At 33.4% G+C, this 14,220-nt stretch overlaps 1 long non-coding RNA gene across 1 annotated transcript in view; it reads left to right on the top strand.

The window, feature by feature from the left end:
• Positions 1-4,803, top strand: part of LOC306663113 — a 29,506-nt gene extending 24,703 nt beyond the window's left edge. The window contains exon 4 of the long non-coding RNA XR_013764357.1: positions 4,567-4,803. This is a non-coding gene — a long non-coding RNA (uncharacterized lncRNA). The remainder of the gene's footprint in view (positions 1-4,566) is intronic.
• The last annotated feature ends 9,417 nt before the right edge of the window (positions 4,804-14,220 follow it).

The raw sequence follows: 14,220 nt of genomic DNA, 5'->3' as shown, positions 1-14,220 counted from the left end.
AGGAGTATTTGAATGAGTTCTTCTTTGAAGGTCTTGTACAACACGGCTGAGAATTCATCTCATCCCAAACTTTTCTTGGTTGGTAGGCTTTTGATGGCTTCTTCTACTTCATTGCTTGAAATGGATCTGTTTAAATTGTGTGTGTCCTCCAGATTCAGTTTGGGTGGATCATATGTCTCTAGAAACCCCATCAATGTCTTTGACATTTTCTATTTTGTTGGAGTATAGATTTTCAAAATAGCTTCTAATTATGTTTTGTATTTCAATAGTGTCTGTTGTGACATTTCCTTTTTCATCACAAATTATAGTAATTTGAGTTTTCTCTCTCCTCTTTGTTAGTGTGGCTAAGGGTTTATCAATTTTGTTTATTTTTTCAAAGAACCAACTTTTTGTTTTGTCAGTTTTTTGAACTGTTTCAATTTATTGATTTCAGCTCTGATTTTAATTATTTCCTGTCTTCTACTACTTTTGGCATTGATCTGTTCTTTTTCTAGGGCTGTGAGCTATAACGTTAGATCATTTATTTGTTGACTTTTTCTTCTTTTATTGAATGTACTCCTTGCAATGTATTTTCCTCTTTTTACTGCTTTTTTGGCATACCAGAGATTTTGATCTATTGTATCATTGTTCTCTTTTACCTCTAAGAATTTTTTATCTCCTCCCTGATGTCTTCTGCTATCCATGCATTATTCAGTAGCGTATTATTTAGTCTCCAGATGTTGGAGTAGTTTCTGTTTTTGTTTTATCATTGATTTATAATTTCATTCCATTATATTCTGATAGAATACAAGGTAGTATCTCTATTATTTTTGTATTTGTTAAGATTAGCTTCATGGCATAACATTATGGTATATTTTCAGAGAACAGTCCATGTGTTGCTGAGAAAAAAGTGTATTCACTCATTGATGAATGGAATATTCTGTGTATGTCTGTTAACTCTAAATTATGGATTGTGTTATTGAGTTCTATCATTTTATTGTTCCTTTTTTTTTGCGGGGGGGGGGGGGAGATCTATCCATTGGTGGAACAGGTGTGTTCAAGTCACCCAGTATTATTGTGTTGTGGTCTATTTGTTTTCTGAAATTGGGAAGGATTTGTTTACCATACATGGATGCACCATTGTTTGGGACATAATATTAATGATCATTAGATCTTGCTGATTTGTGCTTCCCTTAAGCAGTATGAAATGTCCTTTATCCCTTCTGACTAACTTTGGTTTGAAGTCCACTTTATCTGATATGAGGATGGAAACCCCTGCTTTTTTACTGGGTTCATGTGCCTGATATGTTTTACCCCATCCTTTCACCAGTAATCTGTGTATGTCTTTTTCTATGATATGGGTCTCTTGAAGGCAGAATATTGTTGGGTTCTTTTTCTTAATCCAAACTACTACCAGTCTGTGTCTGTTGATTGATGAGCTTAGGCCATTAACATTCAGAGTTATTATTGAGATACAATTTGTATTCTCATTCATTTTGGCTTTTATTTGTTGTTGTTTTTTGTTTTTTAACTTGACTTGATTTCTCCTTTAATTGGCTTTTCCTTTAGGGTAGTTCTTCCCTTTGCTGACTTACATTGTTGTTTTTAATTTCCTATTTATGGAAAATTTTACTGAGAATATTCTGTAGTGCAGGCTTTCTAAATGTAAATTCTTTTAACTTTTGTTTATCATGGAAGGATTTTATTTCATCATCAAATCTGAAGGTAAGTTTTGCTGGTGCAAGATTCTTGGATGGCATCCATTTTCTTTCAGAGCTTGAAATATGTTGTTTCAGGCCCTTCTAGCTTTTTGGGTCTGGACTGAGAAATACCCTGATATCTATATCGGTTTCCCCCTATATGTAATCTGAAACTTTTCTCTTGCAGCCTTTAAAATTTTATCTTTATTTTGTATCTTATGCATTTTCATTATAATGTGACTTGGTGTGGATCTGTTGTAATTTTGTACATTCGGTGTCCTGTATGCCTCTTGTATTTGATTTTTTATTTCATTCTTCAGATTTGGGAAATTTTTTGATATTATTTCATGAAATAAGTTGTTCATTCCTTTGGTTTGTATCTCTGTGCCTTCCTCAATCCCAATAATTATTAAATTTGGTCTTTTCACGATATTTCATAATTCTTGAAGGTTCTTTTCATGATTTCATACCATCTTTTCTGTTTGGTCAACTTTGTTTTCAGTATTAAGTATTTTGTTCACTCTCTAAGGTTCTGTCTTCCAAGTGATCTAGTCTGTTGTTGATGCTTTCTATTGAGTTTTTAATTTGGTTTACTGTTACCTTCATTTCAAGGATTTCTGTTTGTTTGTTTTCAGAGTCTCTATCTCTTTATTGGGATGGGTTTGGCTTGTTTTTCTTAGCATGATACTATCTCCATCCAGTTACTACCAAATACTGGCTTCCTTTATTTGCTCTGTTAACTGTTTATTGGTGTCATCATTCATTGCCTGCATTTGCTCTCTTATCTCATTCTTTGCTTCTTGGATCATTTTAATCATGTACATTCTGAACTCCTTTTCTGACATTTTTTCTACCATGCTGTCATTGGATTCTGTTGACATAGCATGTAAGTTTGTTTGGGACACTTGCTTCCATTTGTTTTTTCATGTTGTTCGTGTATCTTTCCCTCTAGCAATGTGGATCCGAGGTATTGTGGTTTCTCCCCTATAGGCTTATGGTGTCCCTGCAGATTTCCAATACCTCACCTTAAAGTGGGAGAACAATATTAGCAGTACACAATACCAACAATAGGAAGACTTAACCCAAATCATCCCTATTAAGATATTAACAGTATTGTCCTAATAAACAGAGTTTAAATGAGTTAGATTACCTACAGCCTAAACAATAGGTTTGCAAAAATGATCACAATTTCTCATGGTAGACAAAGAAGATGGGGAGAGGTATAGGATGTAACACTGAGATAAGAAATGAGTACATAGAATACTAGATCATAGGAAGAGTGAAAGCTGAATCAAAAGAAATTGGTTGTTATCATGAGAAAAAAAGAAAGCATCTCCAATAAAACAGATAGCTAAGAGGAAAATAGAGTGAGAAAAACTATAAAAAAATTAAAAAGTAGAAATAATAGTAATAATACTACTAATAAAAATTCTACAATAAAACTATAATATAGTATTCAAACTTCCTAGTCTTCGGTAGCCTGATACATAAGAGGTACTTGGTAATGCAGTGTCCCAGGAAGTGAGCTTCCTGGACTAAGGACAGCAGTGTCCAGGTTGGAACCAATCCATGATAGCAGGCAGAGGTGATCCCACATGTTGGTAGATGGGGTGCTGCAGTGGGGTATGGCTTGGAGACCTTGGAGTAAGGTCTTGGGCTGGGCCTGGGTGGTGCTGAAGATGCACGTGGGCAGTGATTGGGCCTGGGCTGCTCAGCTATAAGCTTTTGAAATTAGAAGACAAGTCAATAAATAAACGTACTACAAGAAGAACTGGGTTAGTATAGTACTCTGATTAACCCTCTATTTTCTAGTTTTGGTTATGTGTGATTCTTAAGGCACATGATTTTGCTAATCTTGGGATAGCATATCATAGCCAACATTGCCTATAGAGTTTTACAGTTTGTTTATCTCATCTTTTATATGGACTTTGTGGGATTATAAGGTCATCAGCTATCAAATGAAAAGATTTTTGTCAGTAAATTCTTGTTTCCAATCCATTGATATATTTTTTAATTGAGTTCCTATTTTGTTAATGTCAGGACTCTACAGAACAAACATAGATTATAGAAGAATCAAAACTTGGCTTTTATTTTTAAAATTTTTTTATTTGCTCTAATTTTTGGTCCATGACAGTAGAATGCATTTATACATTTTGATAGATCATGCACAAATGGAGTGTAATCTCTCATTTTTCTGATTATATTTAAGATCACATGGGTCATGAAATTATACATGTACATGAGGTAGTACTTCTGATTTCATTCTACTATCATCCCTACCCTCATACCCCTTCCCTCCCTTCACTCTCCTCTAGCTAATATAAAGTAACTCTATTCTTCCCTAACCCCTCCTTCACCCTTATTGTGAATTAGCAGCCGCATATCAGAAAAAACAACCAGCCTTTGGTTTTTGGAGTTGGCTTATTTTGCTTAGCATGATATTCTCTACCTCCATCCAGTTACTACCAAATACTGGCTTTTAGCAGGACATGGTGTCACACACTTGTAATCCCAGTGACTCAGGAAGTTGAAGTATGAGGATCTTGTGCTCAAACCTAGGCTCAGCAATTTAGTGAGTTCCTGAACAGCTCAGTCAGACCCTGTCTCTAATAAAATATAAAAAAGGGTTGGGAATGTTGTTCAATGTTTAAGCCTTGTTGGGTTCAATCCCTGGTACTAAAAAAACAATACAAAACAAAACAAAACAGAAACTGATTTTTAAAAGCTGTGTGGGGGTATGGGGACCTTAACTTTTAAAGATTATTAGGAAAATTTAATTATATGCAGTTCAACAATAAATACTGAGGAACCGGTTGTTGTCATTTTGTTACTTATTAGTTCACCTATTTTTACCAGGAATAACATGTAACTGTTCTCTTGTTCACAGGTAAGAGAGGAGGGAGTATTGGCATCAGATCTGCTATTTTGCTGCCGTCATTATTCTGTCTCCCCCACACCATTTTACAACCCAGATTGTTAGCCCGCCAACTTCCTAGCCAGTCATTGGTCTGTTATTAGCCTGCAAAATTCCACTACTTAAGACTAGCTCCCTGCCATCTCTCTCTCTCTCTCTCTCTCTCTCTCTCTCTCTCTCTCTCTCTCTCTCTCTCTGTCTCTCTCTCTCTCTCACACACACACACACACACTTTTACTTTGGCTCTTGCTCACTCTCTTACTTTCTCATTTTCTCTCTCTCACCCTGCGGGCAGTCACTCTGCCTGTCTACTTAATAAAGTCTCTTGTCCAGTGTCCAGAGTGGTTTTCTTGGGTGTTTCAGGGAGGGCAGAAAATGACATACTGTGTGTATCTAAAGTATACTTAGAGGTGTTGAGTGCACATTGAAAGAAAGAAAAGGAAGCCCCACATTCTGAAACACTCAAATGAATTTATTACTGAAAATGTTCAGTCACAATTAGGCTATTGAATCTTCAATGATGTTTTGGAAGACATACCAGCTAACATTGGTTTCTTTAATTGCAAGTAATGAAAAGGTCATTTTGAATGGGAAATTATTGCTTCTATGCTCAAATCCAGAGGTAATTCACATCTCTGATATCTGGCTGGATTCAGAGAACCTAACATAATTGCAAGCAGGGACTTTTCTTCATCTGTTGGTTCTAGCTGCTTCTGGGTAAGCTGTTCTCAGAAAAGCAAACCTCTGCGGTGGAAAGAAGTCTGCAGAAGTTTTAGCCTTTGCTCATTCTGGGCTTTCATGTATGCAAACAACATGTCTTCTTCCACGAATTTGGAAAAATTCCTGATTCAATGTTTCTAAGGAGAAGGCCCATCCCTGAACCAATTTATCCTGATAGGAAAATGGAATACAGCACACTCTGAAGCCAGATTCACACATGCATCTCTGAATTAGAGGATGAAACCATCGGCACCAAAGCAAGTGTACTGACAGTGTGTGTGTGTGTGTGTGTGTGTGTGTGTGTGTGTGTGTGTGTGTGTGCGTGGGCAGGGCAAATCCTGAAAGGAAAATCACAGAAGAAATTGTGTTTTAGAGGATCAAAGACCCATTTTCTTTTCAGGCTTTCATTTCATGTAGCAAGATTAGTATCAATTGGGGATTGTGAGGCTTTGTCCTTAGCACTTAAAATTCATGTAATGATATATTTTAGATGAACATTTGGATTAAATGTTAACAAGATGGTCAAAACATTTAAGTATTATTTAAAGAAGAGAATTGCAGTGTTAGGGGAGTGTTGGGAAATAAGTCCAAATATGAAATGTCAAAAAAAAAAAATGTAGACAATTTAAACAGTAAATATTGAAACATTTAAAAGTGCTTCACATTTCACCTACAAATTCACATTTTGAACTTTCTCTTAAAGGAAAAATTGGTTAAGAAGTGATGGACATGCCCATGTTTGTTGCACACTATTAATAATGTAAAAACTGAGAAAACCCCTAAAGTCATTAAGACTTTATTTATGTAAAATAGTGCACAAAATAATTCAGGTTAAAAATTATATGTATTGTAATCATATTTATGTAAGTAAATTCCTAGGGAGAGTTTGGAAGAATCTATACCAAATGATTAAAACATCAGTCTTATTTATATTATCAGTTAAAGGCAACTTTTCTTTTTGCTTAGCTAGATATTGTTTTTTAAAATATAAAATGAATGACAAATCACAATAGGAAAATAGGCTGGAAAATTTTCTCACTTTTAATTCACAAAGGATAAGACAATTTCAATAACAAAACTAAATTGATAACAGACAGGTTGAATAATTTATTTCTCCATTACATGTAACAATATCATTTTTTTTCCAATGACCAAATCACTGAATTACATAAAATGTATAAAATAGAATTCTGCTGTATTGGGCTTTAGACATTTAACTGAATGCATGAGGACCTCACAATTTCCAAATAGGAAGAGAATTTTGAAAAGGCCTTCAGTCACACATCACTCCTTTTTGAAATATAACAGCATAAAGACTTTGAAAGGTTTATTACAAGATAGTGTTAATATCTTTCAGAGTAAAATTTACTATGTTTCCAAATATTAATAAGTGACCAAAAAAATACTAATTATAACTATCTAAAACAGACAACTTTTGATTTAAAAGGAAAATATAACTTAGAGGTATGTGAGAGAATCAGAGAACTTGAGATCTGAATGAGTCTTAGAGATCCCTAGTTTGAACCTTGTATTTTATAAATATGACAAACTGAATATCATGACGCAAAATGACTCATCCAGATTTTTTACAGCTCATTGAAGCAAAAGTCAAGACCAGATCGCCTGACTCACAGACTCCTGCTTTTGCTGTTAGGTTATACTGCTAAAGTAACCACAAATTATCCTAGTACTCATCGAATTTTTCTCCCTATGGGTCTGGAAAATTATTTGGCTTGTGGTATCAAGGAATGGGCATAGACTTTGAGTCAAAAAAACTGTTTGTTCTCACACTTTCCCATGTAACTTTGGAAATGTTATGAAGCTCTCTGAACTTCACTTTCCTCCTCCTTTGTTTCTTTGTTTGTTTCTTTCTTTAATTTATTTATTTGGTACCAGGGATTGAATCCAGGGTTGCTTTACCACTGAGTCACATCCTGAGCCCTTTTTAAATTTATTTTGAAACAGGGTCTTGCTAAATTGCTTAGGGCCTTGCACAGTTGCTGAGGCTGGCTTAGAACTGGCTATCCTCCTGCCTCAGCCTCCAAAGTCATTGGAATTAGAAATATGCACCACCACACCAACTTCCTGTTCTTTAAAATGTTTAAATAGGGCCTTCATAAAATTATTGTGAGGCCTTTTAATTTTGGAGATAACAGTTTGCATTAAGAGTTTAGTATATACTAGACCTACTAATCTTTTTCAGTTTTATTAAACTATCTTACTCAGGAAAAAAAAATTCAGTATTGATAACATGATTGTCTTTGATAGTCCATTTTAGATGGCTTATTAAGAAATTTTGTATAGGGTACAATATATTGATTCTTAATTCCCTATTCACTATATTTAGTCACTTCCTTTATTTTATTTAAGAGAATCTGATATATATATATATATATGTATGTATCAGACTGCAATATATATGTGTGTATATGTACACACATATATACACTTTTTTTTTTTTTTTTTACAATGGGAAGTAGGCAACTTTAAAAGAGACAAATAACAAAAGAATTTTGCCAATCATATTGTCTAAATTTCTGGAATATTTATTTGAATTTTTTCTGTCTAGGAGGGTGCTATGTGGGCAATTATTTCATTAGATTTAATAATTGCAAGGGCTGGGAATGTAGCTGAGTGGTGTTGTGTTTGCCTGGCTTATGCAAAGCCCTGGGTTTGATTCTCTAGTTCTGAAAAACAAAAAAGAAAGACAAAACAAAAGATAAAAAGACATAATAATTTAAAGAAGCTGATTTTTTATCATTTTAATTCATTTAGGGTGGTTTATCTAATATGTATTTCCATTTCTTATTTTTAAATTACATAATAGTAACATTCTACTTCCAGAGATTTTTAAGCATTATTAATTAATATCTGATAATATTTATTCATACACCATTCTTTGAAAGGGATCTATTTTAAGATTTCCTCTTGAGCAGTAAGAGGTTAGCAAAAGTGGTAATAACTCTCGGTGTCTTACCATCACTACAGAGGCCTGCACATCCTTTGTACTCAGAGAGTCCATGAGAGTAATATGCCAAGACAAGAGGCACTCCCAGCAGCCTAGGAATGTGAATGAGTTTCCTTTGTTGGAGTTTGCAAAGCCACCCAAATAACCCAAAGGTAATCCTTTCACATAGAAAAGAAAGAGAAGCCTGGTGGAATGGAGAGATCTGTGGTTTCCATTGTGGATAGAACATTTCAGGAAGTGCTTACATGGAAAATGTACTTCTACTCAGTAGTAGAAGTTATGAGTAATTGATTTCAGACTGCAAAATGAAGCTTTTATTATCCACAGCTGTCCAAAACTGCAATGGAACTGTTGAGCTCTTTGTCACATGGATCTTCATGACAAGATTTAAACATGCCTAGCACTTCCCTAAAATATAAAAAAATTCCCATATTCAGATTATTCCAAGGAAAACATGACAAAATATAGTACTAATGCTACTTAGATGAGAACCTTGAAATCTTTACTATGTGTTCACAAGTAATTTCCAAATTAAAATATAATGCTTTTTAAACGTATTTTAAAATTCATTGATTTAGAACTGGAAAGCAATTAAACAGCTTTATGTTTGCACATGCAGTGATCTTTAAAACTATGATCGTTATAGACTTTTAATTTCATATTGTGTTAAAATTAAAATAATAGGTATGTTTAAAATTGAATCAATTAAAGCAATTATAAGATTTTAATTAATTTCTTAGGTTATTCTTCTGCAGATGTAAGGCCAAAATTAAATTCAATGCATTTCTTTATGTATATCTTTTTGGGTTGAATTCACATATATACATGAACACATGTGTTTTCTAATTTAATAATTATGAAAACTTCTCCATGGACATGACTGAATTTAGAGAAGGTGAAATATAAAGAAGCATAATTGCAAGAAATGTTTAGTTAATTATATTCGTTCCAAGGAAAAAAAGCAATAAAATTCATCTTTTAAAAGTAATAAATAAAGAATTAAATTAGCATTTGCTTTTTGTTAAAATCTTTACATATCTCTTATTTTTCCTTTTTTCAGAAAAGGGATGGGATGTCAGAAGTGAATTTTGTAAGAAAATTAGGAACACAAAACTTCCCCACAGGGGAAACATCTTAAGGGATTCCTTTAAAGGTAGATTTGTTGTTGTTGATTTTGTATTACCAAGGATTGAACCTAGAAGAATACTTTACTATTCAGCTCTATCTCTGGCCCTTGTTATTTTTTATTTTGAGGCAGGGTCTTGCTATGTTGCCTAGGATGAACTTGAAATCCTTTTGCCTCAGTCTCTGGAGTCCCTGAGGTGCATATGTGTACCACCATCCCTGGCTGCTTCAAATGTTTTAACCAAAATGACTAAATTCCCTGGATTAGTATCTTCCGTTTATAAAACAAGTGAGTTCAACCTTCAAGTGCAAATACAAGCTAGCAACAAACACTAAAACAAACAAAAAAGAAAAAAAAAGTCACAGTAAACAAAAAAAGCTGATATGTTTATGACAGTAACTGAGAACACACAAACCAAGATAAAAGCTGACTATATTTTTCTATCAATTCAATACATCTTATTTGTCAGGTTGACTGGTGCTATGGATATGATGGTTTAAAAAAAATAAAACAATGAAACAAAGTGAACAACAGCAATAATAACAAAACAACCACCTCTCTGACCTCATGGAGCTTTAGGATTCTGGGCTTTATTTTATGTTGACCTTTTCCAAAAAAATAACTGTGTGTCAATGTTTTAACTGATACATGCAATCTCTGTTCCTGACAAAGAGACTTCTTATTTTGATATGTGCCCATTAAACCTATAGTTTTTCATATTTGGAATTATAACATACTCTTTTTTATTTGTTCTTTTTAGATACACATGACAATAGAGTGTATTTTGGAATTATTTTATTTTTAATGTCATCATAAGTTTTAATAAATGTTAGCCTCACTGGATTCAGTTCTTCACAGTGTTGATGCTACTGCTACAGCTGTCATGAGGGGAGCATTTCTTTCCACTCCCTTGTACCTGAATGGTCCCGATCTTCCTTTCATTAATACTATGTTCCCAGCATGATGCTGGGTGAGTTCTGCAGCCTAAAGTGCAACAGACCTTGGAGTTTTTGGACTCTTGATAGTGTGAGAGGAAGTCTATTAAGGGATGAGTGGATTAGTATAAATTGTATAAATTGTTTTACTTTAAATTCTTTCTTTTTCTATTTTTTTTTATTTTTTGCATTACTGGGATTGAACCCAGGGGTTACTTTGCCATGGAGCTATATCCCCACACCTTTATATATATTTTTTTTTATTTTGAGACAGAGTCTCACTAAATTGCTCAGGCTGGCCTCGAACTTGTGATTCTCTTGCCTCAGTATCCGAAGTTTCTCTTGAGAAGAAGGTCAGTCAAGCCTACTGGTGGGAAGGGAAATCAAAATACCCCATCTGAATGGTCCTACTCTCTTCCAGACGTGTGGATGAGAACATTTGTATCATCGAGCCCAGCCACCCTGTTGCTAAATGCAGACACATGAATGAGCCCAGAAGCAGAAAAGGAACTATCCAAATGACCCTGAGAATTATCTGAAATAGTAAATTATTTTTTAAAACTCTGAAATTTGTAATTGTTTGTTACAGAGCAATAGACAACCAATATATTTCTTTACTCATAGTAGATCATATAATAGAATACAAGAAGTTATAGTGGTTGAAAATCAACTCAGAATTTATTGATTTTTAAAATGACACTATAAACATGTAACTGTATTGAGATGCACAATAACAAAAGTGAAAAAGAGGCTATCCATCAGCCAAATGGGATCTGAACAGTTTTATTACTTATTGAAAGTATATATTTAGTCAGTATTTTTGAATGAATAAAACATATAATGAAGCATACCATTATCTCAGACTTAGGCAGAATGTCCACAAAGGAAAAGTAAAGAGAAAAGTTAAGACAATTATACTCTTAAGGCATATATTCAAGACCTCCTCAATTAAGGAAAGAAAGGAGACACTTGGAATGAGTCAAGATTTCAATCATCATATACCAGTTTAATTATCTAATTCTTTGACAGAGAGAATGGAACTACCTTGGTTAAGGCGGAGGACACCACATTGATAGAATTTATAACTTCTCTTTGTGAAGATTCTAGGTCCTTAGATGATTTAATACAAGAAATGTTGATTCCAACTTCTACGTGTTTTCAATGTATCATAGAAACCTATTAATATTTAATCAATGTTTTATAGGTACATTGACTCTAACAATTTACTTCTTTCTAAAGTAAATGATCTCTTCTTGTGGGTATTAACATAAGATGATAGAATGTCTTTCACTTTCAATTTTCCAAATATTTTGAAGGCTGTTCCATGGAGGCACCCATTAAGACTTTGAATATCTCTAAGGCCCACAGGCAATCTCATTTATCACTGTGTTCACGGGCCAACATTATGCAATTCTGTGGCAGAAGGCAGTTATTCAATAAATGTTGGCCTGTTGAATGAATGATCAGAGAATATGGATTAAATATAAATATTTATAATCCAGATTCTTACTAGCTATATGATTCTGAACTGAAGTGGTCTGTGCCTACTTAGGTCTTGCCTATGACTTAAGAACAACAACAAAAAATGTTGATGTGCATGATTTGCCCAGGCAAAGTGAAATATATACATGATTGCTTATGAGTAAAAGCTTTTGAGAGAAAAATCATTTTCAAAATATATGTACTCATGTTTGTCAAAATTCTAAAATACAAATATATTATTGGAGGAAAGTTATTAGAGAATGGGAGAAAATTATTTCTGCATTATAATACTTGCATCACATTGGGGGAAAAAATCTGCATAAGATTCTGGAATAGATTAGAGACAAACCAAGTATTTTAGCACTATTATGGTGATTTCCGGGGTCCTGCTCCCCGGTCTCAGGATTAAGCTGTTACTCCTCTCTTGCACAGTGCATACAACTAACTCCTTTTGCCTTTGGGCTGAGAGAACATAGAGCCATCCTGAATAGAAAGAAAGAAGAAACTTTCTAGGGCCCATTATCTTCCACTATGCTTTGACTTTGAAAACAATTTCCCCTCAGGACAGGTTTTAAAATATTTTTTACAGAACATATTGATTTGCCAAAGTACTTTGTGGTTTCCTTGTAGAAAATGCACTTAGTACTAATGGCATGCTTATTTCTTGTCCCTGATGTTAGAGGAGCAGATCTTTTTCCAGAAATTAGGTAGAAATATTTTTATTTTTAGTATGGGTTGTCTTCATTTTCCTGTGTATTATTTTGACTTGAGGTCTATCACCTTTTAATATTAGTTATTTAAATAAGCTAGCCTATAAAATGAAAAGTTAAAATAAATAAAAAAATAATAATGGTAGTGAAAATATAATTATTAAATATTATTATTAAATATTATTAATAATTGCAAAAAATGCATTAAAATATTTTCAGAGATTTAGATGTAGATTAACTGAAGTGTGCATTCAGAATGCCTCTGCTTATTGAATAAAATTTATACATTTAGATGATTTCCTAATATCTAAAATATTCATGTTGTTAACAGTTTTATAAGTAGCCCAGTAGCAGATATGAGTGAGTCATGCTATTACATGATTAATTTTGTTGGTTGTGAGATTATAGCATTTTCACCTAAGAAAAATTCAGAAATGGTGATTTGGATACATTCAAAAAACAAAGGTCTTTCAAATTGTCATTTTCTGGAGTAATACTTTCCCAGATTCCTCAGTATAAGACTGTATCTGATCACACAGTATGTGCTGCTAACCAACCTGACTACCAAAGAAATCCAGAAGTGTAAGTATAGCCATTCCTTCCTTTTCCTGAGAAGGTGTTTCCTATAGAGATCCTGTTGACAAAGCAGGTCAGCTTTCCTATGCAGAAGCCTCAAACGGGAATCAAAGTCCAAGTCAGGCAATAAGGAATGCTTACAATGAAATGCCTGTCTTGTTTATACGTGCGCATAAATCTTCTAAGTTTGAGATTGTTTCGAACTTTAAAAAATGTAAAGAAGTATAACAACAGAAGCTGGTAATTGTTTAGTAGCAATAAGTTAAAAAAAATCAAATTTAAAGTTTCAAAATCATTTTCTAAATTGTAGGTTGGATATGCCAAATAAAATTTCACATCAAAGTGTTCCCTCCCCCCCCCCAAAAAATAAAAAAGCCTGACTTTGTTATCAAATGTTTATTTAGATTCTGTAAAGACAGCAGAAACCATTATTTATCCTGGATTGTTTTGTATCATTGAGCAGTAAGATGGGTAAATAACTCAAATAAGTACTGCCTGACTGAAAATTATAAACTATTAACTTTCAATATGTAATAGAATCAAGTTACCCAACTCAGAAGTCGATTGAGGGCATAATCTTTTGAGGAAAAAAAATGAATTATAACCTTTAGCTTCAAAATGTATTTCTTTTAGACATACCTATTTTCTCTGTAATTTCATATGTTTTTGTGTAGAAAAAAAATGGTTAGAATGATTAAAGACTTAAGAGATGGTTTAAAGTAGGTCATTCTAGAATAAGTTGATGGTCTACCTCAGTGAAATGGATTACAAAATAAGCATGTAGTATGAATAACCTTGAATTGATTTGAAGTATTTCAGAGACAAAAGTGTTACACTTCTGTGTTATCATTTATTTGAGAGATTACCGCCACAAATAAATACATCTCAGTAATATTTATAAAAATAAGAAAATTTTCTCAGAAATATTAGCACTTTACCATGGAATTAAGTCATAGATCCTATTATATTTTTCAAGAGATTTAAAGTAGTTTCGTAATTAGTAAGACACTTAATGACTAATATTTTAAAATATTTTTAGCTTTGTTATTTACCTAAACATTTCTTACCTGAGAGTAAAAAGGGACTGAAATGTAGATTAACACAGCCAAT

Source organism: Sciurus vulgaris, assembly GCF_902686455.1.
Source record: "Sciurus vulgaris genome assembly, chromosome: 6".
Classification (NCBI taxonomy): Eukaryota; Metazoa; Chordata; class Mammalia; order Rodentia; family Sciuridae; genus Sciurus; species Sciurus vulgaris.
The sequence above is the reverse complement of the archived record's forward strand: the minus strand, read 5'-3'. Positions and strand labels throughout refer to the sequence as shown.